The 27,865-nt window shown below is 32.3% G+C and overlaps 1 protein-coding gene across 1 annotated transcript in view; it reads right to left on the reverse strand.

The window, feature by feature from the left end:
- LOC124366917 (chaoptin-like) overlaps positions 1-24,481 on the reverse strand; it is a 40,884-nt gene extending 16,403 nt beyond the window's left edge. The window contains exon 1 of the mRNA XM_046823519.1: positions 24,240-24,481. The gene's annotated coding sequence lies outside the window, so the exon portion shown is untranslated. The remainder of the gene's footprint in view (positions 1-24,239) is intronic.
- Positions 24,482-27,865: the final 3,384 nt, after the last annotated feature.

A 27,865-nucleotide genomic window follows, 5' to 3' on the forward strand; every position in this document is an offset into this window, starting at 1 on the left:
CAAATATAAATTTGGTAATAGGTTGGGCAACGGTAAATAAAAGAGTGATAACCTTAACGAGGGAAAAGAGAAAGAGTGATTTCTTTGCTTTTGCGTGATAGGTTACATGTGATATAAAAATCAATCGACAGTCATTTGCATTTTATAGAAGACACAACCTTAAATTTTTTACCAAAGAACATCTTGACAAAGAAATTGAACGTAAAAATAAACATGGTTCACATTAATCAGTTTTTTTTTTTTTATCACCAATAACTTATAAATACGGTAAACTGATAAATTAGCTTTTCAAAATGAGTAGTCGTGAGTAATTTTCCATATTTTATGGTGTAGCGAGAATGTACAATACTAGTGCCGAGCTTCGAGACGGAAGACAACAGAGGAGAACATGTTCTTCTATGACCATCATAGGTCCGGAATTCATGTATATTAATCACTCAATTACGTTTTTTTAACTATAATCTAAAGAAGAAAATCATTCTGTTTCCAAGACAGCAGACCATTATGAAAAATTGCACTATGACAGAAATATGTTTAAAATACTCCTAAACGGGTTTACGCATTCTTTGCTACAGTAAAAATGGGAAGAATTAAAAGCAAAGAGAGAGAGAGAGAGAGAGAGAGAGAGAGACAGACAGACAGAGTGGGAAGGGGTGAGGGGAGGAGGAGAGAGGGGGGAGATGTGTGTGTGTGTGTGAGAGAGAGAGAGAGAGAATTTGTCGAGTATAGGTGTTGCATGAATAAGTCGTAGTTGCGCCGTAAAGAATTTTTAAATAAAGTTCGAGATTGAAATTTTGTGGAAGAGATTTTTATGGTTTATACATTTCTACAAAGCGCTATCAAGAAATTCATTACGATATAGATCAAGTTGAGTGAGTTTAAAACAAAGATTTATAGCTGATTTTGGAGTTTAATTGACGGAGTGGGGTTCATAATTAAGTCATTGAATAAAAATATACTTCAGACTCAACCGATGTCATGTCAAGAATATATATATTTATTTTTGCCATATTGATAATCATATCCCAAAATTGCTAAATTGTGCAGATTCTATAACTTACAAACCATAATGCTGTTCTAGTATACTTTTAGGCTTGGGTAGTCAATTTACTATTACAGTGCCACTCAGAAATTATAACTTTTTTATCAGTGTAAATAGCTCTTAATTATTATTTTTCTGAATGCTCATTATTAATTCGTTTGATTTTTCTAGCATGGTGTAGCTGGTATGAGCCTGTTTAGCAAATTGTTGTTGAAAAAAAGAACAAGCACGTGGGCTGTAGAAAATAGTTCTGATGGTAGGATATACTAGTGTCAGATTACTCTAGATATCCCTGTTTATTCATAATCGATGATAAAAATAATTGTATCTGGTGATAGACACAATTATGTTTAGATGGATATAATACGTTGTAGGCTGAGCCTTCTGCGACCGTTAAACCAATACACTTGTGAGGATTTTCCTTCGCAGGCAGTCATCGAAGAATAAAAAATGCACTTTTTACAATCCCTAAATAATTTATATTATTATTACCTATTTTATTTTTTTAATGAACATAGAAGATTGAGAACAAAGAAAGTTTATTTGGTTTTCATTTAGATTAGAGTGGTCAGAAGGCTACAAGTTCCAGTTTCCTTTGATCTGATATCAGGTACACAATGAACCCCCATAGAGTTTGGTCCCTAGACCGCGCTCTCTTGTTTGTCTTATCGGTATTGTCCCGCCTATACCCGCAGTTCAAAAGAAAGACACCGGTTAGAGGATTTAGATGGTAACTTTCCATGGATAAATTGTCGCTTAATGTTTTACATTACGTAGATGTATTATTATAAACTTCGAATATATAATATGTTTTGAAACGTTCAACGACAAAGCAGATCTTTATAATGTTCAAAGTTTAACACCGAATTGGAACCAATATCTCTGTACATACAAGTCTTAACACTCACTCACTCAATGTTTCAGGAAGTTTAAATTTGGTATACGTTAACCTATTAAAATAAAAAGTAACATATTTTAGTGAAGATTGACCACCCATAGGGTGGAAATTTATTATTGTTTTATAAATTTATTATTGGCCGTATAAAGATGAAATTCAACTACGCGTACTCTCAACAAAGGATTTTTTCATGAAGATCAACCACTCGTAGGGGCTGAAAGAGTGTTTCAACCCTTAGAAGAATGCATCCCACTGTCCTCAAAGATAAAACAAATGTGTATTATGCTCTCAACATTCTATCAGCAACGTAAAAAAACGAGACTGGAAGCACATATTTCCTTAATTAGGGCTACAATTCTAACGTTACTACGGCATCAAGAATATCTTAGACTGGAAATAGATTGTAAAATTCGGAAGTAGGATTATAAAAAATGAATTGTTTGTGAGGAGGTATATATTTTTTATCAAAGGCATTACGATTATTACGCCATTCAAAAAGGATATGCCTATGATATACCAGTTATCTAATAGGAAATCGCATGCAAAACCAAGGAACCTGCTAGTTTCTTCATATTTCTTTGTTTGAAGGTTATTTTTGACGATGGAAGGACTGTGAAGGAAACAATATTTTTCCGGACATTTGCCATCGTTCAGTGAAACAACGATTCTTCATATTATGCCACCGACTAAGAAGATTTTTATGCAAGGAGAGAACAGTTCCTAAGCAAATTTAAAATTTATATATATATATATATATATATATATATATATATATATATATATATATAATATACATTTATATATTACTTATTTATTTATGTATTTTATTTGACTATGAATAAATCTTCGTACGTATTCACTGCATTATTAATATCGCACAGTAAAAGAACAAGAGAGAGGCCTTTTTTACAACAATCATTGTACCCTTGTGTGGTATTTGAAAATAAAATAAATAGGTTCTCGTGAAGATCTAATCCGTTATGTGAGTTTGATAGGTATGTTTTATTAAAAGAAAACTATTGATAATCCAACGGACAAAATTAAATCACGGACCAACTCAACATGCTTTCGCAGAATTCCAGGAGTAGTACACCATCAGAAAAAAGGGTTTGGAAAACCTTTTTAAGATGGAGCAATGTTTGAGGATGAAGACATATAGAAACAATTTAACCTGTATGAAATATTTTCGTAGAGACTAATCAAAGACCGAAGAAGATGTCTATTGTAGAGTCTGAGGCTGTAAAAATGAATTAACCTCTAAGGTCAAGACCTTATAGTACTATTTTACTGATGAAACTGTTTATATAACTGAGATTAGTAAAGATTAAAAATCTATAAGGCCGCATTATTCCAAGAATCCAGTAGTTTTCAGACCTGTAGTTGTAGAAATTTCAAAATGTTGCAATATATAAAGTTTTGTTGAAGCTTATATTCAACTGTAGATGTATAAGACTAAACTATTGCATAAAATGCTACTCCTTATCGTTTGAAGGTATTTATTACTCCTTACGTAATAAGTAGTAAGTTGTAGTACAAAGTTTGGAATAAACCAAAGTAAAAACGCGAGGGGTCAAGATATTGTTGGAATTTCCGCCCCTTGGCTGTAGCAAACGAATTTAATCAGGAAAATTATACATTCACAGAATTCTGGTGATTTCCTAAAGAGTTCGTGAGCAACGCAACCTTAGTTAGAGATTATTGTGTGTTTAAATGAACGCCACCTTGTAAACACAGCTATCGAACGATTTATGCTGCCTTTTACGATTATTTTCCTTTTCAGAACCTAAAGGAAAGTATAGAATATTAAAATGTACTGCACAACAGCATATATAACTCGTAGAATAACTTATCGTTGACTTACGTGAGTTGTTTATTGTAGTTATGTACTGTGTGCGTTATTGTAACACATCTACATATGTCTGTATTTTCTTGATCAGGGCAACTGGAAATAACTTAAAGTCCAGAACAGATCAGGAAATTCAAATACCTATCAGTAAACATATCTGATTTTCAAGATTGTTTATTTGGCTATTTAAAAAGGATAGACGTATTCCTTATTATTCAATAGAAAATTGTGTGAACATTCGCAGGTTGATGCTAGTTTTATAATAAAACTAAGGTACATTTATTCAAGGAAATTTCAAGGTTACTTTTCAGAGCTATATGTGAAGTTATAATACTCGACATTATGTTATAAAATTAACACAGAACAGTTAAACATGTTTCTATTTTAATATTTTTCATACTATATGCAGGCAAAATAATATATGGTCCAAATAAAACGTTGAATTAAATTATTATCATAACATGGTTTTTCAATATTCCAATATGGAAGTGAAACATGCTAAGTTAAAATTACTGACCATTGAGAATAATTATTTAAGAATGTTTAGAAGATAGAAGAGACTGTTGTTTGAATAAAATGAATGTGCATGCAATGACAAAGTGTGCACCTATGAATATTGAATGCCTTTCCTCCAATAAACCTACATTCATTTATACATTATTGGCATAAACGATCACAAATTGCTGACTGCAGTGTATTTCACATGCATATTTTATTAATTCCAACGACTCGATCATAACATCATACACGTAAACTGTTGTGAACTCTGGTAGAGTTTATTTTTTCAACCTTAATTTACTGTATTATAATTAATACAATGTAAGTATATAAGTATTATTTTAAATAATATTACATTTTTTAAGGTATAAAATGCAGTGTTGCTTGCGAAACGCTTTCATTAAACTTCGGGCTTATTAAATTAACTTTTTCAAAAAAGTGTTTTTGAAAACATGAAAAACTATATTCCTAAAAAAGTTAAAATTACAAATTTGTGTAATTTTGTATTCTGGCTTCAGAGTGTGTCATGTTTTATTTATAAAAGTCAATTCATATTCTTAAAACACGCCATATTGTTATTGCTTAGTAAAAAACATGGGAGTTATATCAATACAATTTCCTTAAAACATAAATACGTTTAATACGTTTTTATTAGAAATTGCTTCTTTAGTATATATTTTTAAAATTTAATAGTTAGGAATGGATAGTAAATCGCTGAAAATTGATCTACCAAAATAAGAGTTTACTTACTGCAATCGGTGAATCGACAGTTTATTCATTAATATTGTAGATATCTTGGAAACCAGTCCACAATAAACTATATAGAATTATAAACGCTGATGCAGAAATGATCTTCTCGTATTTATTGTGTCCGAATCACGATTTCTGCAGTTACAGCTGTTGCAGGAAACGTGCTCCCGGATGTCTTGCAGGATAGATGGTGCACTGTGATAGCGTGTTCTGTTAACTGCCATAACTGACAACACGGATGCTTGGACATATATTTCTGTTCGGCCACAAATCTAACGATTGCTTATTGTAAGTGCACAAGCTTCCAGACTTGTGGATTTGCGTAATGTTGCAGGAATACAGCTAATGACAGTCGCTGTATTACGTAATACAATTTCAAATTCAAGTTTAAGAATATTATTAAGACTGTTTCAATACTCATTTTTCTAAGAAACTTTTTGCTAACGGTAGTATAAAACTAGGTAATTATTTTGGGAATTATCATTGTACATTATTCTATTGTAAGAAAGTGACAAAATTAAAAAAAAAAAACAAAAAAAAAGTAAAGAATGCCTTATTTGACCAGGCGAAGTTAGGGCTAAGAAGCCCTCTCTAACACTTAACCTGGGGACCAACAGCTTAATGGTAACTTCCGAACCACCACCAATGCCCGGGCAGGCGGGCCGCTTGCAAGGACAGGATCGCTCAGCGGTCACCTGTCCAAGCAGCGGCCACGCTCGACGTTGCTTGATCTGGTTATCTTGCGATAACCGCCGTACCCGCTACACTGCACCATTAGCAATTATTCACGTTTAGTTGTAGGATTTGTATTTACCAACACTGACGTCACAATGTAACATTGTATCTGAAAAATCGAGATAAATTTCTGCTACAGAAATGGAAAGAACAATAGGGTTCAAAAAAACTGTGCATTCTGCTTAAATAATAAGAAACATTTTAGGTAAGGTAAAATCAGTTAAATTATAATCCATTTTATGCCGCTTACGAGTGAAAAGCCCAATTTACTTTGATAACAAAATTAGTCTGTTCTCTTAAAGCTTATTAATATCGTCAGTAATGGAATTTCATTTAACAAGCTTATCCTCCAGGTGCTCACTTAAGTGCAAAGTCACGTTAGCAAACGTAGTCATTCCGTGAACTCTAGGCGGAGAATCACAACAACAACGTAATCCATTTTTTTCATATCGTATGATTTTATTGTAAAGATTGGAAGGCGAAATCAGCTAAAGTAGATGACCACAACTAGGATTTCAAAATATTTTTAAGATTAAAATATGTTAGTTACAGCAGTTTTCCGAATTTTGGTTGAGCGTTAGTGAAGTCTACCACTTGAGGAGCTAGAAAAATTTAATTTCAGTCTGTTTGTCCACATGATATTGCTAAAACAAACTGACCTATTGACTAGAATTTTTTATGGATTTTAAATACATTATATACCAAACATATTTACATTGATCTAATGGTCATCTATGATGTCAACGAGCAAATATCAGGATAAATGTGTAAACACACACAATGGTAGTAATTATACCATTTTCAGACAATAAGAAAGTAAAATTAATTACATTAAAAGTTGCTTCTTTTTATGTTTACCTGAACCTGATTTAACATGTTTGACTTATTTACTTGTCTTTTGGTTTATTTTTGTGGATAAGCTACAGAAGCTAAGAAAAAAATATCATTCGTATTCCTACAAATGTAGTTCGACGATGGTTGTTTTCTTTCTTAGGGAAAATTTAAATACCGATTTCAAGAAAATTCTGATGATATAATTATACAATTCAATTACCAATCAGGTCTTGGGCTATATATTAATACTACACTAAAATGACTCACTCCAGATGCTATTTTATCCCCATAATTCGAATCTTATTTAAAAATTATTGGTAAATCTGAACCTTGTAACATTATTTATAGTTTTGGCAGTTACTCGCGGCTTCGCACGCAATGTTGTAAACTTCGTACGTGTAAGAAGACTTCTTGTATAAGTTAATAATATTTTAGACGCCAATGTTGAGTTTACCTTGTTGCTGCGACCAATACAATCTTTCAAAAAATGTTTATTTGTGGTCATTTTAATTTAATACGGTCTTAGAATGTTTCCCCATAGTTAATTTTACCATGTTTACGATCAAGGAAATATGCTGTTAACAGACAACTAGATGGGTTTTATAATAGTCTGTAAGTTTATACCAAACGCTATATATTAGCTTTGTCTTTTATATCTGCACTGTTAGCAGTTACTTTCGATTTCGTAGGCTTCGCACGGGTATGAGCACTGCTGGTTCGACTGAAGAATATTTCCGACGCCTATTTTGAGTATGTCTTGTTGTAACGATAAAAAAATCCGTCAGAAGATGTATATTTATAGCCATTACAATTTACTCTGGTCTTAGTATTGGTTTCATAGTTGATTTTTGCCTCGATGCCAAATTAATAAAATACATATACACATACAGATCTGAGGAGCCTACTCCTATAAAAAGACAGCTTAACATGGGTTTTATAACAGTCTTTAAATGTATAGTAAAATTTCGACAGTAACTTTGTATTTTATATCTAATACTTAATATTTTGTAAAAGTATACTTTAATTTTTAGTTTTCTTACCTTGATATTTTCTTACTCTGTGTTCAACAGCTTGCAGAAAATAATGAAATAAGAAATATCCTTATTATAAACTGTGTTTTCTCACTGTAATGTAAACTAATTTAAACTAGTGATAAAATTAATTAAACAATGGTTATTTTGTCTTAAAACAATCTTTACACCGAGCAGTTGACTACATTTAACAGAGTATATCAGTAAATTTTTCGAAGCTTTAGATAACAAGATGCGATTTTTAGCTACTTTAGAGACCAGTCCAGCGTAGCCCGGAGTGATTTACGAAATAATTCTAGAGCTAAACGTTAAACAGGGACCCTAAAAATGCCCATGCAAAATGTCAGCACAATCGATTAGATAGCTAACGCGTTAAAGAAATACAAACAAACAAAGTAACTTACGCATTTATAATATTATTAGAACTTTAAACTCGGCTCAGATGTTTATTTGTTGGCATATTTAAGTATTTTTCACATACCTGACGATCCAGTAATAACCACTCACCTTCACGGGACAACTGGAACATCAGAAGCGCTAAGATAATATACCATACTTGAATAATAGCGCCTTTGTTGATTTTATTACACAAGGAAATGTCAGCTGAAACTGAAAAGGTGTCTGGGAGGTTTATTGTTTCACGAACCTGTGTGGGAGCCAGAAAGAAACGTTCAAAAGGGAGCTTTCGTTTTCCTGTTTGGCACTGTTTGTGGTGCTTTCATTTACATTTATAAGTAATTCTTAGTATAACAGTGTTGGTTCAAAGTTTAAAGAAGATACCAACAAAAAGGGTATAACTGAGAAACATTACTTGTGTAAAGAAAAGCTTTTATTAAATTTTGTTACAGTTAATTTTCTGGTCCTTAGAGGTGAAATGTGTATTAATCATCTGAGATTATAAAAAACTATTTTGAACGGGAGTTTTTTTAAGCTGTTTTTTGTTTAATTGGACAAGTAAAATAAAAAAATTTTCTTCAGATTTAGTACTGTCTTTCTATGATAAATTGTATTAGATCAATTCGTAAATTAAATGGTGAATCCAGTTACTCTTGCCCAGAAAAGGGTTTTTAGTTTCAGACTAAGACATTTCATTTCTCTTTCGATCAATAAAAAGTACTAAAATGTCTTATAACCTTAGTAAAATTTGAAACTTAATTCAAATTTAAAAACAAAATGTTAGCCAATTGTTTTAACATCCTAGTAATCGTTAATTACTATAATAGTTCTTTTAAAGTTAAAGAAATATAATTTTTCGAGACTAATACATTATGAGCGGGAGGTCATATAGCTCATAATGTACACGAGGTTATTTTGAATCTATAGTTCAGATGAGTACTGATTGTGTTTAAAACTTTCTTATGTAATGATATTGTATTTCTGCCGTACATAATTTATTCCACTATAATATAGTTCATATCCAGTAGATATAGGATTGCTTTATGCTCAGTGTTCTCAAATTCATGATTATATTTTTTTAAGATAGAATATTAATTTAATTCACTAAAACAACTTTATGTAGAGGATTGAAAGAGTGTTATTTCGACGAGGAAATTTAAATATTCCTAATAAATTTAAAAGTGAGGAAAAAATATGTACCAACAGTGTGTGTAAGTTTTTCATTTAGAAAAGATTATTTTAGTATTTTTTTTGGTATTTTAATAACACACGTTGTCTGATCTCTCTTCCTGATAAAAGTCTAAAATTTAAGAGCATTCCGGGAAAATGTTCTGATAAAGAAACTTTTTTTAATAAGTAACGATCAAATGTGTAATATGCTTAATAACTGATAAAGTCGAGTTGTTTGATTATGCGTGCTATAAACTGAGTTTGAACTAAAACTTATTATATAAAATATATAATAATACATTTAATCATTTTCACTCTTTTTTACTAAAGTGTACAATTTGAAGATGAATTTATACTTATTTATATTCTTTGTCTAATGAAAAAATTTATAAATAGAGTAAATGACACTTTATAATTTTAGTGTTGGCGTCTTAAATATTCTCACATTTCCAAAGTAAAGTTATTTATTTTAGAAACATCAGCCTACATCATAATAATATATGACTACTTCGCTAAAACATTTCTATTTCTATTTCTGTTTTAAAACTCTAATGCAAGGTGATAGAAAGTATTATTATTCCTATTAATAACGAATATTTCATGCTGCTCTGACCAATGACACTGTATTACACGCTCGTTGCTATAAACGTAGTACACGTATTGATCGTTATAGCGTGATATGCATAATTTATAAAATCCAATGCCCAGGGGTTTTCATTACCAGCGACACGAATAAAGTTCAGGTAAAGGTTGGCTATTTCATGAGTTAGAAGTTAGCTATATCCCAGAATGTTGAAATTTCTTACACGTATTCCTATTTTTTAAATGAAAAATCTAATTCAAATGAATAAAGATCAAAAATTCATAGGGTATATGTTTTGTTTTTCATCCTCTCGATATCATAGAAAGATGAAATTTGATAAACACATCTTATGTTCTCAGCAGACAAATAAGTTAATCCAAGAAAATGGGGTTGAGCCACTCAAAGAATTATATACACTCTTGCCTTATGCCTTCAGAGAAAAACAATTGTTTCATGCAGATTGAGCTGAAAAAGAGTTGAAAGCCTAGAAGGAATTTGTTTCGTTTTTCAAATTTCCGATTTCAAAATAGATGAAACTTTACACACACGTTCCTTATTGCCTAAATATGAAAAAGTGCGTTTATTAGTATCAACCATTTAAAGGGATTAAAGCATAGGAGCACCTATAAAACTAAGTTTTTTGTTTTAAACATCCTATGACGATGAAAATTTAAATACATTTTCCTTATGCTCTCACCAAACTAAAGAATTCATCAATTTCAACCCCCCGTAGTAGTAGAATTCATCGCTAACCTAGGATAAATTTGACGCAGATGAGTATGTGCCATTCTGCAGTTGTTCAGAATACTGGAATATATTATTTTTTGAAGTGTTCATTAAATCATTGTAAAGACATGTATATGATGTTTCTATTATTCAACATGGAATTGCGTATGAAGCCGCGGGTAACTGCTAGTCATTCCCATAGTGCGTTAAATGTCATTTAATATTACACCAAACAAATTAGTGTTCAGTTAAACGAGACCAATTAGATTTAATCCGTGACAGATTTGTCATTCAATTTAATTACTGTTCCAATTACGTTTGATTGGCAGTTCGTATTTCAAATGTCCTGCACACATATTTCTACAGTTTTATATTTCTGTTTTATATTAATTCTTAAATAAAGGCCCAATTATAAAAACATATATATTATCTAGAGATTGTAAGGTGTTTTAGATAAAAGAAGTTATCAGTTCATCAGTTGAGACTTTTACTTTAAAATCAATCATGATTGTAAACTATTCGTAGTTCCAAATGGCTGGTAAAGAACTTCATTCAGGCTCATCATTCAGTTAACGCAAGGCTGATCAGTCTGTATATTGAGTTATCTTGGAATTCGCGTTTTCTTAAGTAGTTCAAGTTGATCGTTCTATTAGCAGCGCGTCCTTTGTATTCAGCATTTTTACTTATTATAGCATATTCCAAAACAGACAAAAGCTACACAAGACAAAGAGAAGGGTAGGTAAGGTTAAATAATGGTTGATGAGAGGACGCAAACAACAACAAATACGGCCACACCTCAACGCCAGACTAAGCGGGTACACAAACTAGACGGTGAGCAATTCTTGCCAGAAGTGACTGTACTAGGCGAGTGATCGTACGCGTCTCGACTGCCATCTTTCTTTAGTGTTCCATAAAGTTCAGCTCTTCGTTTGTGTAACACCCAAGTATCGAAGTATTATTGGTGCACCATTCAAAAAGGCAAGAGGTGTTTTTGCCAGCGTCATCATCTAATTATTTTAAGACAATGGCATTGTACCTTTCTGTGATCATGCAAACGCGTCATTTTTCCAACCAAGGTGTTAGAGTGTCTGCCTGTTCCTCAATCAGGCGAGCAGCTCGGACTGGATGACTACTACTGACATGTAACATTGCGTCATCAGCACAAGGTATAATCTGAAGCCCGGTATTGTGGGCATGTTATTTGTACATAGGAGATACAAAAACGGGTCAAAAACTGTGCTGAGCAACTCCTGCATGTATTGGGGGAATTTTTAATATTTCCACGTCAAGGCATGCGCGGAATACTCGTTCCACCAATTATGACCGAGCCAGGAGTACCATTGATTGTGAGAAGGGGACTCACTAAGCTTAAATAGTAAGTCTTTGGCTATACTCTATCAGACGCCTAAATGACATTCAGTAAGATGGCAACAGTGATTTTTTTCATATTTGTCTCGTCCACAACTTAGAGAACATCCTCGATGGTTTTAGTATGGTTAAATGGGCTTTACGCAACCCAAATTATGCCGGTGTGATGTTTTCCTGAATGTAAATATATATTCCGGTTAAGGAAAATACTTTTTTCAACATTTTAAATTGTAGGCAGAAAAGATATTGGTCTGTAACTTGGGGTGGGAATGGGGAATTATTCTACTTTGTAGATCAGGATATATGTGATTTTTCTCAGATGGATGGCAAACCTCTTGGTTAAGTTCTGAATTAAATATGGCGAGGATACAGTCCAGCAGACATCAGAGGCAACAAACCAGGGTAATGGCTCCAATACAATCAAACCTCGGTGTATGTGTGGCTTTACTTTCATGACCAAGGCCCGTACTTTTTAAAAAGTGAATTGGGGATATCTTCATCGGATTGGCCGTCAAAATATACTTTCATGAAATGCTCCACGCGAACTTCTGTTCTTACATCATAAATGTCCACGTGGGTCTACAATTGATCTTCCATTGTTTCTGTGAACTCCTCCGAAAACCTTATCCTTGAATGAATAGGAATGCTCCTTTGGTTTATACAAAAGATGGGACTCTGACTTTACATTTTCTTATATGTTTTTTTTTTTAGTTATAGCTGCTTTTTATGCTAAGCCATCCTAATTGACTCCTGACTCCTAAATAGGATTCCCAGTATTTGGTTCCATGGTCATCCAGCAGCTTCTTTAACGGGTACAATTGCTCGTTGAAGGCTGTTTTAGCCTCTATGCTACCGGTGGTCGGACAGGTACGTCGTATCCTTCTTTTCCTGACCAGCTCGAATCTAATTTTGTGAATTAAGGAGGCTTTGGTGCGTCTAGGAGGGCCAGAGACAGATCATTCACTCAAGGCTGTTAACAGTCTTCGTTCGTGTAGATGTTTACCTGCTGATAAGAGTGAGTGTGGCTGCCACCGGGGAAGGTCCTCCTATCATAAGACTGTGGTACTTTTTCATGACGTCATGTGTGTGATTTCGTGACGGTGACAAGTCAAGGGCGTCCGAAATACCTTGTGCACTTATTGGTTGGCAAGTGGGTCATCTCAGTGACAGTGAATGCTGAGTTCGGTGTTGTATAGGCCTATATGATGGTCACCCCAGCTCCCTTCAACTGTATCACAACAGCTGTTGATTCAAGTGTCCCGATGGGTCAAACTTCGGCCAAGATAGCCATGCCACCTATAGGGCGCCCGTTACCATAAAGGCGAAATTATGCCCTATTAATTCTGCACACCTAATAGGAGATAAGAGCATCGGTGTTGAGGTTGAAGTTGAGTTCCTGGATAATGATAACGTCACTTCGTAATCAAAGGTGAGGTGGTGGACCTCGTTTCTCCTTGAAAGACGTTTTGAATTCCAAGAAACCAATTTCAGTCATCTACTGTACATACATGATTCGTTAGGGTATCTGAGGATTCGTAATATCGAGACTACGTACGCACCCAGCACCCTCACACATGCAAAAACTACTCGAAGTCCTCGTCGTTCCTCAAATGGCGCTCTGGGAAAATGCTCAGTTTACCGGTGTGTATATAAGGGCTTGATCACAAATAAAGTTTTATTTTCAGGAGAAATATTATAGAGGTCCACAATTTTACTAACTATAAAGGTGTGGAAAAAATACTAATTATAAGAACTCGCCGTTTTATTCTAATAATAAAGACCTTTAGTTTGATGTGCATATCAAACTATGCTTCTATTTAAGATTTTCATCCGACTCCTTGTGGGCCGTCCCCCTGAAGTGGTAGCGGTTCATTGAAATTGTAGTAAAATATTGCTTATGCCCAATAACAGTGTACCAACTTGTATAGCTCAATCTGTAACGGTTAAAAAATATTATAGAAATCCACAATTTAGTAACGATAAAGGTGTGAAAAAATACTAATTATAAAAACTCGGAATTTTATTCTACTAATAAAGACCTTTAATTTGACCGGGACTTTTCACCAACCCTGTATACTATATACGTTTTTTGGCTCTTTTGTAAAATGGGTTTGTTTCGTGATTCGAAATCTCCACAAGAAATATAATTTAAAGTTGTTCATTAGTCATAGCTTTCATTTAGCCCATGCAAACCGTCTGATGAAACCGTGTTTCAAACACAAAGTACATATGAACACTAGACCGAAATAGTTACAGAAGCAACACGATTCGTACAGGTCTCAGAACTGTAGAATACTGACTTAACAACAATGTCGGCACCAATTAAGCCAGTTTGCCATTGTTTCTCGTGGTGGAGCTCGATTCTCAGGAGTTAAAAGGACAGTTACTGGCTTTGTGTATTTTTCCCAATTATTCCTATAAACTTCCGAAATGAAATTAGTTACCCGATGAGCAGAGAGAAAACGCGCTTTAAATTAAGAAAATGTCTTTGCGCGAATAAACGGAACTCTAATTAGTTTGATAAGTTTTAACATATTAATTTATATAAACATTTGGTTTAAAAAAATTATTTGTATAAACATAAATTATATACATATATAAATTGAGACTTTAGTAAAAGCTGTTTCGAAACTATACGTTTACACATGCTTATTGTAAATTCTCGTTTATACATAATTAATGTGAAATTTAATTATATAGTTAATATTTAATAAAATAGTTTATACATTAAAGCTTATGTTTTACATTTAAATTTTTAAACTTAGTTTTCAATTCTGTTTTTATACTAAACTTTTATACTTTTAAAATGTTTTAGTTATTAAATATGTAAACTATATAACTACATATAGTATTACAAATATATACTATTACATACATATTTTATATTTAGGCATTTCATATTTTTGTTAACATAAAACCTATGATAAAAACTTTTTATTTAACAAATTTTTAAAACTTGTTTAGTTGTACTATTGAGGTATTAAGAGTTTTAATGAAATTCAAGCTTTAAAATTAATAAATATGTATTAATTACGTTTTCGTATCTGATAATCATTTACCATCCGGAGCCATCATGTACTATATTAGACCATTACATTCAATTAAATCACTATTTTAGATTTGGTTAAAATTTATAGTAATTATAGTCAGGTTTGAGACAAAGAAGTGTAATTTTATCAAAAACTCACCAAAAATACATAAGCAGTATTTCTAAAAATTGCTCTAAGAGACGTATAGGCCTGAAAGAGATGTCATTTGCTAGTATATTTAATGTGGTTTCCATTAATATATAAAACAACATGTTAAATTTTGTAAAAAAAATAAATAAAATAAAAAACATTTTCAAAGTTCTCCCTCTCTATTATACAAGAATAAAAGAATTGTTTTTCAAGAACAATATTTAATTGGCTCTCTTGTTGTAATTTTAGTTATTCATGGAAGTATTAAAGTATGTGTTATTATAAAAGTTAAATTTAAAAGAGAACAGATATTGAGTTCATTATTAAATTAATTTCCAAATATTTATGATATGAAAATATTTAATATCAGGACAGTTCTCTCTGTAAAGACTTTCAACGGTAAGCGTTTAGGTTTTAAGGGAGTTGTTAAAATATTTAACATTATCAAAGACATATTCAGTACCAGTTCAATCTTGAACTTAATTAGCCTTTGTTGCTTTCAAACATTTCCAGTTACTTGGAAATTACCAAATGTTTCCTTTACACATTCTTCCTGTATAATTTAATTATTACAACTCCTTTATTATGCAAGGCATCTCCACAAAACAGTGTTGTGTCTCAGAATGGAATTCCCTTCGCTCCTGAGTTATTAAAAAAAACTCAATATCCATTTTCTGAATAGTCTAGGAGTAGTTTACTTTGAAAACTAATTTAGAAAATCCGTAACCTAATGGGTTTTAACGAAACATTTATAGTTACATCACTTCTTTTGTAATAACTCATAAATTATGAAATATTCCTATTGTTTTATCCAAGCGTTAAAGATTTTCGAGTATAATTCCCAATGGTGCAGTACAATGAATATTATGGCGAGAATAAAGAATCAAACAGCTACGAATGGCTGAAGTTTGGATTGATGGTAGCTGAGCGATCCTGTCTTTACAAACAGCCCGCCAAACTGGCATTTAGTGGTGGTTCGGAAGTTATCCTTCTTAGTTTTTGAGCTTCTTAGTTCCAATCACCAAGTTAGTCATGGCATTCTTTACTTTACTAAACACCTAGTAGAGTTGCTTGTGCCAAGGTTCCACTGCCCACCTATCTCGGTCCCATTCCCCGAGACTATAAATTGACATAGAAAATGTATGATACTTTTTGTTTAAAGTTAGTTATTGACGATAGAAGGATTGAAATGATAACAGGATTGTGGACATTTGCCATCGTTAAGCGGGCTCGCTTGGGGTAGAGGGTCAGGGCCTTCATGCTGGGGGTTCAGGGGGTTATAGTGGTTGGCGGCTTTGGAATGTGGTACTTAAGGCAATTGAATGCAAGTTGAATGAATTCGTGTGTGTCTTGCTATAGTATTGTAAATATGTATAAAGTTAAATTAATTATAGATGTTTGTTTTTTTAGCTAAGTTTCATTTAATATATAATGTAAATAAATTTATTTTTAGTTATAAATGTATATGTATTTTAGTTTAATTTTTTTAAGAGGTTAAGTGGTAGAGAGGACTTTATAGTCCTAACTTCGCTTCTAATAAAGACATATTTCATTTCGTTATATGTTATAAAAGGTGTAACACGGCGTTTCGAGGATTGGAATCTATCCTGCGTGGGGGGGGGGGTAATAATACACACGAAAATAAATAACAGAAAAACGGGAAAGAAAAGGGTTTAAATATACCCAAAAGCTGCCTGTAGTACAGTCCAGATGTTTTTCACTGCACAGGATGCAAACCCGAGCACCGATGGCAAATGTCCGAAATCCTTTTATCGTTTCATTATAAAATAATCCTACAATCACACATTTGAAAATAACTTGTATGGTTCCAGGTATAACCATACCGGTTTAATGAGGTTCATAAGGTTTAATCCGGTCGTGGATCGATATTAATCATTCCACCTGAGTCATAAATGATTTTAGTTCATTCTAAAAATATTTGTGTCATATATATTGGCATTAGAGGCAAATAATTCAATTTCGTGCACTACAACAGATGGGTACTGACTTCAATGAGACTAAACTATGTTACTTTTTGGACTTCTATCATTTTTCAATGGACTGCAAAGCTGAACAAATAACCAATTACGTGATGTTACACTTTATTGGAACCATTATATACATTATAAAACACATACATATGTACATAACTAAGAAATTTTTAAAGAATTTGGATTTATTAAATTTATCAGACGTTTTCTATTCCAGTACACAATAAAAAGATTATTCACAGTTTGAATTTGACTAAATATTTCATCCATTCCCATATAATGCAATTAAATGTATTGTCAACGACGAAGCTCTTACATACACTTTCACTTTTACACTTTTATTACCTTAATGTTGGTTCGTTTTCAGGTCTTTTTCGAAATTAGTATTTACATGACCAGTGAAATGGTTCTTCGTGACAGTAAAGATGACTGAAGGAAATCTATTATGGGCAACTAAAACTATTACTATTTAGAAACATATGTAAAAACTTTAACCATTTTAAATATTCATATTTAAGCATAAATTTTACAATTTGCTATTGGAAATTCGACCTGAGAAAGCTGAGACCCTAATTGTAGCTGAATGTGACTTAGTATGAACTTGATCCCTCCCCCATGGTATGATTTACTGCCTCCCCCTGCCTATCATCCGCCCACTCATTCATCAAACCTTGGGATTATTTCCTTAATTGATTTCCACCAATGTTTATTTTAATCTCGTTTCATTCAATGTGCATAAATAGTTTATCCATTTATTTTTGTTTTATTAAATAAACATTTTTATATTTATACTGACAGATAATCAATATTATAACATTTACATTTAATTTTTCATTAAGTTAATATGTATTGTGTAAAGTAATTTTGTAAGTTTTAAGTTTTTTTAATAACATTTCTGTTGATTGATTGATTCATTTAAAATTGATTTCATCATGCAAATCAAAGCCCAAATTTCCAAAATATCAGGCTTTTGGACAATTTTTCCTTAATTTAAGAGATGTTTATTGTAAAAAAGAAGAAAAGACTTTTTAAGAAGGTACCATTCCTTTTTAGCCCAATTCATGTTATCCTCAAGAGCTGCTGGCTTGTAAGAGGACCTCATCAAACATAAAAAGCACGAGAGCCAATACAATACGTCGATGGTAGTGAAAAAAGAGCTATGGTCACAGTCAGTATTGAAATATGCACTTCCTAACTTGTATCCCAAGTCCAACATATTATAGCATTTGGCTATCGATTCTCTGTGGGAAATTTAGTTCATTAGGATTATAGCAGATCCATTATAGATGTATTAGTGTACAGTGCCACATTGAAATTATGTATTTTACAAGTATTAATTAGAGATTTTGAATATAAGAAAATTATTTTTATGTTCTTATGAATTTGATAGTTGACAAAGAATGTCACAGTGGAAAAAGGATTTCATACGACAGACATACGATGGAGGCACAAATCTATATTGATGCTTATTTACATATCTACTACCTTAATTATCTTTGGTAATGAATAAAATTCATGCCTTAAGCATAAGTTGACTCTTTACATCTACCCTTTTTAATACTCTTCAATATCCCTTCCGATTGTAAGGTGGAAAAAATTTCAACCTTCAAACTACGGCACGAAATCCTAAAGAGTTCACATTTATCAGATTGCGTGCAATCAATCTCACATTATACCTTGGCTTATACTGTTGAACGATTGTACGTTGTAAGCTTGCGTGCGTTTTATTGCCATTTTTACACACCCTAATCGCTGTTTTGATTTCTGTGGTATCAATCAAAATAAATCAAATTTCAAACCTGTCCATATGTTATAAAACTGTAAAAAAAATGGTTCCAAACAAAGAAGGGTGTCAGATAAAAGTTTCTTTGATTTTTTGGCCATGCAATCTACATCGCATAATTTTATTTAGGAAGTTAAACCAAGGCAACTTTTGTTTCTATTACTTTTTGATTGGAACTGAAGCTATTTTTACTTTACTATAAAATAATTCGAGGACAAGTAAAGTCGGGAAGTTTTATTAGAGGCTAAACTATGAAAAAGTTAAAAATTTCTGAAGAATATTTATTTCACTTTTTGATTCTTTATCTTGGCCTAAACAGGAAAATAAATATATTACAACATTTACCGTTTTCATAATTGAAAAACGTTCTTCGTTTAATATGAGATTGTATGTCCATATTGGGTATAATTTGGTAATTTCGGTTGTATTTTAGCTCTTCCTAATTTTTGTTTGTTTTTTTGTTTTTTTTTTTTTTTTTTTTGTAGGAAGTCAAATATTTCCTCAAAATTTCTAAACATATGTTCTTGTTAGGGTTAACTATTATTTTCATTATCGCTATGGCTAAAAATTAATGAAATTCCTAAAAAAATACCACAGCAACTCCTTGTTTGAAGTGTTTTTGACCATGGAAGTAATGTGAAGAAAGTAGGATTTTACCGAACATTTTCAATCGTTCAGAGATCAAAACATAAGTAATACAATCGGTCCAGGATGTTGCTGATTTTTTATTTCACTGAATTATGGTAAATTGTCGGAAAATCATGTTTCCTTGATAACAGCTAATAATTTTCAAGGATTCGATGTTCCATCATCTAGTAGAGTACGGCAATTTAAATCTCAACCACCTGTTGCTATAATCATACATCTGGAAATAATTTCAGGAACAATAAACGCTTTATTTATTTTTTTAGTTATACTAAGAAATTTATACATTTTCATTACATACACTTACTTATTAATATTGTACTTTAGTTTTTGCATGTGGCATAATTCGGTGGTCTGTTTTAGAATATTATTTGAATTTATTCTAATTAACCTATTTAATATTAGTTGTGTTTTACGTCGCACGTAAGTGGCTCAAGACAAATCTTTTTTTATTTTTGGTGCAATAGTAACAAATGAAATTCCATTTGTTATAGGACAATATTTTTATAGTTTTATAATTTCTGCTCATTACTATAGAGCACAATTTCTATATAAAATGACGTAATTTTTTTTAAGCCTTCATTTTTAACTGATTTCAGATAATACTTTACTATTTTCAATTGAAAGGTCCTTATAAGTATAGCTAGTCTTAATAATTTCAACTTTATAATAACTGTTTCTTAGAAAACACTATAACATAAAAATTACAGACAGGTAGATTATTAAGCGATTTACGTCTTATATTTATAGGATTTTTTTTCTTAAATATCATATCTGTACCCAGAATCTTAGCACCCTATTTTAGAAACACCTGGTGTTTGTATATATATATATATATATATATATATATATATATATATATATATATATATATATGTATATGTATATATACATACGTTGAAATTACTAATTTTTAAAAGAATTTTTTCGAGTAAAAAAAATTACGGTTGCCTGTAAAGTAGGTTTTACGGGCGAAGATTTTACGTGACAACGTCTTTTTCTCGGTATATATTATTATTGATATGAATATTATTTGCACAATAGGAACAAATTGAATGAAAATAAGAATTGCACAAATTTTAACTATAGAAATATATTTTGTTTACTAAAACATTGTACATAATTTGAAATTAATTAAAATTTGTTATTGTAAATGGTAAAGCGTTGAATAAAACATTTACTAAAATTGGAATTTGAAATTCTTGCTAAACACAGTTAAATTCTAACTCCGCGCGGTGATTGGTCGGTTTAGTTCGTTTGGTCGCACGATGACAGGTTAGACAGGTTAGAGGTTATAATTTGTTATTTTAAATGTTTGACTAGCAATACGCGCTGTTTCTTCTCAATCGACTGAATTACGATTGATTGCAGAGTGATTTAAACTAATAATTTACTTAACACTATCAACATTTGTCAATAGTATGACATAACCTATAAACTCAGTTTCTCAACTTTTGTGTCAATCTAACAATTAATCAATCAATCATAGTTTACGATAATGAAATATCAGTGTACAATTATTTACCTTTATTGTTGTAGTTTTTGTAAATGACAGGAATCTAAGCACTCCACATTTTCACGAATAAACATAGTTATCTTTATCTGCTTTATCCGTGCGTGCGGCGGACTCACAGTTATCTGCTTTATCCCGTGCGGATTGCCGTGCGGCGGACCCACTGGACGGGCATCGTAACGTTACCGGGCGTTACACTTTTTCATGAGTGACTCCGAGCCGCAACCTAATGACGTTGTCACGTCAAAATCGTTATAACTATTGAAAAATGTATTTTGAGGCGTAATAATTAAATTTCCAAGAATACCCTACTACTTATGCCGAAACTTAAGTGGAATAACAAATGTAAGATGTTTTTTTATTTTTTACAATCTAACTTATCCCTTAGTATAGTTAATAACAATTTCAACCCTACGTAAAGGCTTTCACTTTACAAGAAGTAAAAATTCAGTTATTCAAGTAGCAAAAGAAAATTGGGAATTATATAAGAAATTGCTACCCACTAGGTAAATGTAGTGGCCTGAAATTACAACTCCTTGGTTACCAAATTAACCAACAGCCAATAGGTCAGCATGATACACTTTACACCCTTATTAATCCATTCTGCCATGATTTTGTTAACCTCCTAATTACTTTAAGATTTAATTTACAAACTTAATTAATTGGCCTTTATTAACTTTACCCCTCAATCAAATGCATGCCCAATTTATTACCAATACTATGTTACGTTAGCTCTCAATGTCTTATTACAGACCTTTTACAAAACCAGACTTAGTGTATAATTGGTTTTATGACTTTAAGACTAATAATTCTATCTAGGTTACAATCTGCAATATTATCTCTTCAAAATAGTTTTCTCAATAAAGCTATACTGTTCTTTATATATGAGCGTACAAAAATATTGTAATACAAGATACCACCTTTTCTCTCCTCAAAGAGAGGTCATTTACAAGGCTTTTAAAGCCCACCACCGCCGAGATACATTCTTGATAACAATGCCTTTGAAGTACCCATTCCTTTGTGTGAGGGCGCTTATTATACTGTAGTCCCTACATCCTACTCAACCTGCTGCTGTGTAGGATAAGCTCCAGGCAGCGTCCAGATTAACATTTTAATTCATCTGTAAATATTGTATGAACAATCCAGCCACTACATATTTTAGTGTTTGGGAGTGAACATGTTTATTGGCGGAGCGTAAGCTAAGCATCCCCTGGGCGTCGGTATGAGGGGTTTCAGTTATGGTTCCGGTGTAGTTTATTACATAAATGGGATTTATACTAACGACAAACTAATCATGTTACAAAACTATAGACACTAACTCAGTAAACTGTTAAAACACATAAAGAGATATTATCTATGCAAGGAATCAATTTTTGTTCAAACAAAAGCCAATTAATTTCAAAACAATTAAATACTTTACACCTTGGATGTTACTACTAACACTTATAAAGCTCTGCTGATTTATTTGCCATAACTTTACTTTTCCACAGCTCATTTGGTGATAATGTCACCACGATGTCAATTGTGCCAACATGGGAAAGGAGACTACTTAAAACAGAAAAGAAAACTATTAACCACTCGAATATTTGTTAGAATTCCAGCGGAGGTAGATTGTCTCATAGGTTCAAATAAGACATCAACCAATGATCTTAACAATTTAACATAAACTTTATAGTAATCTCTACATTAATTATTTGATAATATTTATTAATTTTCCGTGCATAAATTAGCATTTTTAATTATAAAATGCCACATACATAGAATTTTTATATAGTGGTATACTGGAATAGTACCAATACTTTACATAACATCGGTGTAACTGAGATGCTCACATTTGTTATATAAAGATTTATGTGATGATTATATTTAATAAGCTTGGAGTATTCGCTTAACATACTTTATTGAAGTTGCATGCAAAATATCAAGTCCATTGCACACTTCATTATCCTACAAGTTTTACTATAGAATATTACTAGAATATTACTATCCCATATAATATATTCCCATATTTCCTGTGTTGAAATTTATTTGTATTAGGCGATATTCTTGTTTCTATAATTGTTACTCATAAGAGGAATTTACAAAATTTTCATTAAAGCTCATACAAATCCCATGAATTGACAAGCACTATCTCTAACTCGATGTTTGCTATAAAAAAACTTATGTTTCAAGTTTATAGGTCTGTTGATTCTCGAGATAGTATGTAGACAGATAGACAGAAAGAAAGAATTGTTCGAGCTCCCCGAGTGATAGCCTCCGATAATGATTAGGGCAAATAGATTCAATTTCACTGTTATCACGTTTTATTATCGTATGTTCTTGTCGACATCTAATGATATCAATTTAACGTTTTTAATGTTAATTTACAAACACTTACTTGTCCGTCAAAGGTTGACATAATTAAAGTATTTTTCAGTTGTATGCCATCGTAAAGTATGGTGTGGATTCTATTCTCCAATTCCCCCCCCCCCCCCACTACATTTTGTAACTTCTTAAGAAAACGTCAAAGAGGGTCGAACTTCCCATACCATATTTTGCTACTCTACTCGCAGCGTGAACTATAATGAATACTACAGTATTAATTTCATTAGGTATTTTTCCATGTCTACCATGTCAGTAGATACAATTTGTAAATGTACACTATTTCTGAATAAATAATGTTTTGTAAATAGGTATAGGTTACATAAAATTATCAAACTTAAAAAGCGTTTTAACAGGCAATCTGTTTTAGATTGTTACACAAATTTAGAGTACCCAGTGATCAAAGTTCACTCTGATTTTCACCTTTCTAGAATATTATTTATTCGACCGATAAAACCAAATAATTAACGCGAGTGAACTTTTGGTTATTTTTACTATTTTATTGGTTGTCCTAAATTTCCCGTTTCTAAAATTTTTACCCATGCACAATGTTATAATTTTTACATATTTCTAAAAGTTAATGATTTCTTATAAAACGCATTTATTCGAAATTAATTGAATTTTCAGGCAAAACCAATTGTGCAGTATTGACTCGTATTGCAGTATAGGATCATATACATTCTAAATTGAAGTAACACAGAAGTAAAAAAATAAACTTTATATGATTTACAATTAATTAATTATCAGATGGCTTCACTGATAACAATTAAGGCTTATACCTTGTGTGCCTAATGAAATTTACCATTTCATTAAAAACTATTTTAAACTAAATATAGAAAGATTAATAATCCTAAATCCTAATTTACTTGAAGACACCACAGTTTACTTACTTTCTCTAGTAATACTGCTCAAAAAAGTTCGTTACTTATAACGTTTGCACCAGCAACACTATTTTCGAAGTGGAAAATGTTGTAATGAAAAATATCGAACCGAATCACGAAATAAAATCGGATTTTTAAATAAAATTTATTGAAATTTTGTTTTATTTTTAACTAAAATACGAGGTAATAGATAGGCCTCACCACGCGCGTTGTCGTGTCGCGACAGCCAATACAACCACGACCTCTAGGGGCGCGCTCTACTGCGGAACTGCCGCCCCCGTCTCGCCGTCGCGGCGCCGCGCAATCGCCACCCCTGCCCCCACCACCCCTCAGTTTATTTCAATTGAGTTTGATTTTTGTTATCCCCAGTAACAAGTTGAGAAGAAGTGACCCTATTTGTTCCGACCTCCTCTACCCAATCGCTAGTAACGGAAATGTTCTCACACCTTCATTTTACCTCCACCGTCGAGCAATCGAGTTACGACTTTTGTTCCAATAGAAGATATTAAGTTCTTTCCGAAATCTATTTTACTTTATATTTCATAATCTTTTGTCATTTCATTTTTATAGATAAAATACAAATCTTTTTAACCTCTACAGAGAAGGCTCGTTTCTAAACCAATGTATTTAGAAGCTTTATTCCATAAGCTTCATGGAACAAGAAGCATCAACAAAAGACTTTTTAAAACGCCTAAAGTAAACAAATCAATTTTTAGACAATCGTATCTCTATTTAGGGCCAAAATATTTTAATCAATTACCAAGGAAATTAAGGATATTATTTATATTATGGATATTATATTATGGATATTAAGGAAATTTCTAAATCAAATTAGTTTTGTACTAAGCTAAGAGCTTGGCTATTTACTAAAAGCGATCTGAGTTTCATGAATAATTTTTTTATTTAAAACTATACTAATGCTAGATTGTATTCACCATTTCTTTACAATCGAATGTCAGTAACGCTACAAGTGAGGAAGGAAGAAGGAGTTATGTAATAGATTTAGTCCTACAATAAGAAGTACTCTTTTGTTTGTTATCAGCAGTGATAAGCCGTGCGCGCTGCAGTGAGCTGTTTGTTTAGTTGTAAGCATCAAGACGGACTAGACTCATTCAATTTCATCAGGTATGTTATTTTTGTTTGTATATTAGACGCCAAGCCACACATACTGGCAATTGTGGCAAGGCCTATTCCAAGCTCTGAACTCTTGTTTGTATACAGTATGATATTGAGGAATAAATATTCATTATTTCATTATATTATTTCATTTAGTATAATCCTTTGTTATAAACTTCAACAATGAATAAACCTGTATAAAGAAACAAGTATTGGATGATCAGACGGAACGTAATGGAATAGGTAGCGTACAAAAGGATTAATTTTTTAATCTTATGTCAATAGAGCTCTTTCTTAAACCAAGAGGTGCCTATTTACCAGGTTTCAAGGACATATTTACCACATCTAGGACCTTTCTACCAGGAATTATTGCACCGAAAAGCACACGGACGGACATGCAATGACACGACGAAGATCCTTATAAAGGATATTTTGGGATCAAAAAATTGGAATCATTTTTTTAAATAAATACTATCTTAAATTCTTTCTCTACAGAAAACAAGATACTTAACCCACATCTCAGCCGAGTTACAAAAGACGTTAAGGAGACATACCGTTTTTACAACCCATTCGGAAGTACATTTACTCTTAACGACCCCGTATTGTGGAAGTAATAAAGATGTTATAACGTCATATATGTTACTTCCCTTTCTCATAAGTTAAGGAAACAGTTTAATTACAACTCCCAAATGAGTCGAAAGCTTTCATATTAAATTGAAAAGTAGTTTAAGAAGTTAGTAAAATGACTTAAGTTTCCCAAATACAACAGTCTTGTTATTTAAGAAATGAATGACAATTTCATGTTTCGACAACTCAATGATTATCCAAAAACTTATCATTATTGATACTCGATGATTCAAAGGTGTATTACAACTAAAGTATTTGTGCGCGAAATCAATAAAACCATTTTGTGTTCTTGTCTAATTTATTAAGGAAACGTCGGGTTGTCAATGAAATCGTTCAAACGATTGAGTTTGGGGTCAAAATTTGAAGGAGCGTTCCCTGTACTCTTTGTACTGTTGTCCGCCTGCTCACAACATTCGCTTGAAGGCCCTAAAGACCTCAAACTTGATGCTTAAGTTTCTTTTAAACCAAAGAAGATATATTCTGCAGAGGTGACTTTGTGTACTTTTGTCCGCCTGCTCACAACATTCGCTTGAAGGCCCTAAAGACCTCAAACTTGATGCTTAAGTTTCTCTTAAACCAAAGAAGATATATTCTGCAGAGGTGACTTTGTGTACTTTTGTCCGCCTGCTCACAACATTCGCTTGAAGGCCCTAAAGACTTAAAACTTGGTGCATAAGTTTTTCATAAACCAAAGAAGATATATTCTGCAGAGGTGACTTTGTGTACTTTTGTCCGCCTGCTCACAACATTCGCTTGAAGGCCCTAAAGGCTTAAAACTTGATGCTTAAGTTTCTCTTAAACCAAAGAAGATATATTCTGCAGAGGTGAAATAGCAGTCCGGTTCGAATGTATGCCCTATATTTTTTGCGTTGAGGTGTATGTCCTTCGATACTCCGTTGTACCGGTATATTATCGTTATAGGTATATGTTATAAAATGTTTAACACAACGTTTCGAAGGATTGGAATCTATCCTTTCGTCAGGTGGGGGATGTATTAATACATACAAGTAATAAAGAACAGAGAGGAGTAAAGAAGGGATAGAAAAGGGTTCAAACATACCCAAAAAGCACAAAAGCTGTGCTAGTGTGATGAGTAATAGTGACCCTCTTTCTTGTGATTTGTACTCGGGGCTTGCATTCTGTGCAGTCATGACAACGCCTAGACTGGGACTCCAAGCAGCTTTTGGGTACGTTTGAACCCTTTTCTTTCCCTTCTTTACTTCTTTCTGTTCTTTATTGTAGTTTGTATTAATATATCCCCCACCTGACGAAGAGGATAGATTTCAATCCTCGAAACGTTGTGTTATACCTTTTATAACCTATAACGATGGCAAATGTCCGAAATCCTGTTATCCTTTCAAACTTGCATTGTCAATAACAAACTTTAAACAAAAAAATATATGTTATCTAACAAGGTGAACTCTGGAATGAATACCTTATATCCTTCCTTCACCGTTATAAGAAACAAGAAGTTTGAATAAAACTCTAAGATACGAGTTGATTGGTGTTAGAAATTGTTTGATATGGTTTAAAATTGGTGAATATAGTGCATATACTATTACTAAACCAATAACTTTTCATGAACATATGAAATATATTTCAATTTTGTTTTCAAGGAAACTTGCTTAAGAAATGTAAACATTTCACGCATAATTTTATTACTATACAGTGTTTCTGCAAAATAACTCCGGAATTTTGAACTTAAATATTTTATCAAATCAGAAACCCACTTTTATGTATTATACATCATTTCAAAGGAAATATAACCAAGATTGTTTTATTTTCATACAATTTCAATGTTTGCCACTTTAGTCGCACGGCATACATCAATAAAAGTTATTGAACTTGATGAAATGTATAACCATATTGGATACATTATTAAATATCTGTAC

The sequence above is a fragment of the Homalodisca vitripennis genome, chromosome 7 (assembly GCF_021130785.1).
Source record: "Homalodisca vitripennis isolate AUS2020 chromosome 7, UT_GWSS_2.1, whole genome shotgun sequence".
NCBI lineage: Eukaryota > Metazoa > Arthropoda > Insecta > Hemiptera > Cicadellidae > Homalodisca > Homalodisca vitripennis.